At 42.3% G+C, this 3,720-nt stretch overlaps 1 long non-coding RNA gene across 1 annotated transcript in view; it reads right to left on the bottom strand.

Moving 5' to 3' along the window:
* Positions 1 to 629: 629 nt before the first annotated feature.
* The window catches only part of LOC120099706 (uncharacterized), a 29,309-nt gene continuing 26,218 nt past the window's right edge, over positions 630 to 3,720 (bottom strand). Inside the window, exon 3 of the long non-coding RNA XR_010062115.1 lies at positions 630 to 3,168. This is a non-coding gene — a long non-coding RNA (uncharacterized LOC120099706). The remainder of the gene's footprint in view (positions 3,169 to 3,720) is intronic.

Here is a 3,720-nt window from a genome sequence, read left to right as displayed (position 1 = left end):
CCTTCCTTATCTTTTTTGATGACTTTTTGCTGGAAATTGATTTTATTTGATATTAGAATGGCAACTCCAGCTTGCTACTTCTGACCATTTGCTTGGAAAGTTGTTTTCCAGCCTTTCACTCTGAGGTAGTGTCTGTCTTTGTGTCTGAGGTGTGTTTCCTGTAGGCAGCAGAATGCAGTGTCCTCATTGCGTATCCAGTTTGTTAATCTATGTCTTTTTATTGGGGAGTTGAGGCCATTGATACTGAGAGATGTTAAGGAATAGTGATTATTGCTTCCCTTTCTATTCATATTTGGATGTGAGGTTATGTTTGTGTGCTTTCATTCTCTTTGTTTTGTTGCCAAGACGATTAGTTTCTTGCTTCTTCTAGGGTATAGCTTGCCTCCTTATGTTGGGCTTTACCATTTATTATCCTTTGTAGTGCTGGATTTGTAGAAAGATATTGTGTAAATTTGGTTTTGTCATGGAATATCTTGGTTTCTCCATCAATGTTAATTGAGAGTTTTGCTGGATACAGTAACCTGGGCTGGCATTTGTGTTCTCTTAGGGTATGTATAACATCAGTCCAGGATCTTCTGGCCTTCATAGTTTCTGGCGAGAAGTCTGGTGTGATTCTGATAGGTCTCCCTTTATATGTTACTTGACCTTTTTCCCTTACTGCTTTTAATATTCTTTCTTTATTTTGTGCGTTTGGTGTTTTGACAATTATGTGACGGGAGGTGTTTCTTTTCTGGTCCAATCTATTTGGAGTTCTGTAGGCTTCTTGAATGTCTATGGGTATCTCTTTTTTTAGGTTAGGGAAGTTTTCTTCTATGATTTTGTTGAAGATATTTACTGGTCCTTTGAGCTGGGAGTCTTCACTCTCTTCTATACCTATTATCCTTAGGTTTGATCTTCTCATTGAGTCCTGGATTTCCTGTATGATTTGGACAAGTAGCTTTTTCCGCTTTACATTATCTTTGACAGTTGAGTCAATGATTTCTATGGAATCTTCTGCTCCTGAGATTCTCTCTTCCATCTCTTGTATTCTGTTGGTGAAGCTTGTATCTACAGCTCCTTGTCTCCTCTTTTGGTTTTCTATGTCCAGGGTTGTTTCCATGTGTTCTTTCTTGATGGCTTCTATTTCCATTTTTAATTCCTTCAACTGTTTGATTGTGTTTTCCTGGAATTCTTTCAGGGATTTTTGTGTCTCCTCTCTATGGGCTTCTACTTGTTTATTTATGTTTTCCTGGAATTCTTTCAGGGATTTTTGTGTCTCCTCTCTATGGGCTTCTACTTGTTTATTTATGTTTTCCTGGAATTCTTTCAGGCATTTTTGCGATTCCTCTCTGTAGGCTTCTACTTGTTCTCTAAGGGAGTTCTTCACATCTTTCTTGAAGTCCTCCAGCATCATGATCAAAAATGATTTTGAAACTAGATCTTGCTTTTCTGATTTGTTTGGATATTCCATGTTTGTTTTGATGGGAGAATTGGGCTCCGATGGTGCCATGTAGTCTTGGTTTCTGTTCCTTGGGTTCCTGCGCTTGCCTCACGCCATCAGATTATCTCTAGTGTTACTTTGTTCTACTATTTCCGACAGTGGCTAGACTGTCCTATAAGCCTGTGTCAGGAGTGCTGTAGACCTGTTTTCCTCTCTTTCAGTCAGTTATGGGGACAGAATGTTCTGCTTTTGGGTGTGTAGTTTTTCCTCTCTACAGGTCTTCAGCTGTTCCTGTGGGCTTGTGTCTTGAGTTCACCAGGCAGCTTTCTTGCAGCAGAAAATTTGGTCTTACCTGTGGTCCCGAGGCTCAAGTTCGCTCGTGGGGTGCTGCCCATGGGCTCTCTGCAGCGGCAGCAACCAGGAAGACATGTGCCGCCCCTTCCGGGAGCTTCAGTGCACCAGGGTTCCAGATGGTCTTTGGCTTTTTCCTCTGGCGTCCGAGATGTGTGTGCAGGGAGCAGTCTCTTCTGGTTTCCCAGGCTTGTCTGCCTCTCTGAAGGTTTTGCTCTCCCTCCCACGGGATTTGGGTGCAGAGAACTGTTTATCAGGTCTGTTTCCTTCAGGTTCCGGGGTGTCTCAGGCAGGGGTCCTGCCGCTCCTGGGCCCTCCCCCACGGGAGCCCAGAGGCCTTATACAGTTTCCTCTTGGGCCAGGGATGTGGGCAGGGGTGAGCGCTGGTGGTCTCTTCTGCTCTGCAGCCTCAGGAGTGCCCACCTGACCAGGCGGTTGGGTCTCTCTCTCACGGGGTCTGGGAGCAGAGAGCTGCTGCTGTCACGCTTTTCATATGCTTCATGTGACCCAGTTGATAGCCTCCTTCATCTTATTCACAGATCAACAGGATGCAACTTTGCTTCAGAGCCTTCATGTCTGGCCACAGAAGCCAAGAGAAAAATGTCACAGTCAACAGTGATAATGTAGCCATCCCAGGGCATTTCCTCCAAGTTTTACTTTCAACTGTATTATTTTTTGCAGATTATGCTACTCTTTCTAGAAGGTCATGATGTGGGAGAACATTTGGATGCTGCCCCATCCACAGTTTAGAGATTTCTTACATAGAATCCTTCTCTAAACTTGCATACAAACTAACCATTTAAGCGCACAAACTGAAACACACACACACACACACAAACACAAACACAAACACGGTATACAGATAATAGAGAAGAGCGTATTGAAGAAAAGTTAGGTCAGTTGGTCTACTATATAAAATGGGAAGGGCTTTTCTAAAATCTATTACCCTAGAATGGAGGATGTGAAAATGGGAAAGAATTGTGTGTCGCACTTTCCCCGCAACTTGGCCACATGAACAATGATGTATGAGACAATAGATCTGCATAGTCAAAGCCAAAGACCAGAAGCATACACAGTCAATTGAAGGTCAATACAGCTCATCTCTCTGATTCTAATGGAAGAGTTCAGTTGTTTCCCACACATCTCCTGAAGAGTATTTCATTTCAGTCCAATGCTAGCACACTGAAGGATATTCAAGAACATACCTGACAGGTGATCTTTTGACCTAGGTTAATATAAACATAAAGCAAGAGTGTCAGCATTCCCAGAGCTCTGCTGAGCAGGGCGTGCTGATTTCCTCTGGATCACTTAGTAATGCTTCAGAAATCCAAGAAGTCAGCCTTCTCAGACTTATTCACAGCTGCACATGTGGTATCTTGTCTTCACAACACCATAGCCTGTAGATACAGAAACCAGGATGAAAACTGCAAACTTCACCAGCCTACATTTCTTTGACAGATGCCCAGAATCTCTGATAGGTCTCTCTAGATCCACGACTATAGATAGGCATGCCTTGTAGGGGTATAACATGGTTGTTTAGTTTCCCCATCTACTGTTCAGAACACGTAGGGAAGTCAGTAAGGAGCCAGTCCTTGTTTTAGTTTACTAACTGACAGTTCTTCACTGTAGTAGAAAACTGCCTGCCAAAGGACACTTTTAGGACAAAACCGCAAGGAACAGATTTGGAAAAGGTCTATATCAATCCTCCATCTGATAGAGGGCCATAACCAATACATACAAAGAACTCAAAATTTAGACTTCAGAGAGACAAATATCCCTATTAAAATTATATTCCAGAACTAAACAAAGATTTCTCAACTGAAGGAAATCAATTATCTGAAAAGAACGTAAAGAAATGGTCATCATAGAAATGTAAATGAAAACAACTCTGAGTTTCCACCTCACAAAGTCAGAATGACTGTAATAAAAAAACTCAGGAGACAGAAGAT

This window comes from Rattus norvegicus, assembly GCF_036323735.1.
Source record: "Rattus norvegicus strain BN/NHsdMcwi chromosome Y unlocalized genomic scaffold, GRCr8 chrY_unlocalized_18, whole genome shotgun sequence".
In the NCBI taxonomy this organism is placed as follows: domain Eukaryota; kingdom Metazoa; phylum Chordata; class Mammalia; order Rodentia; family Muridae; genus Rattus; species Rattus norvegicus.
Note: the sequence above shows the minus strand (reverse complement) of the source record. Positions and strands in the feature narration are given on the sequence as shown.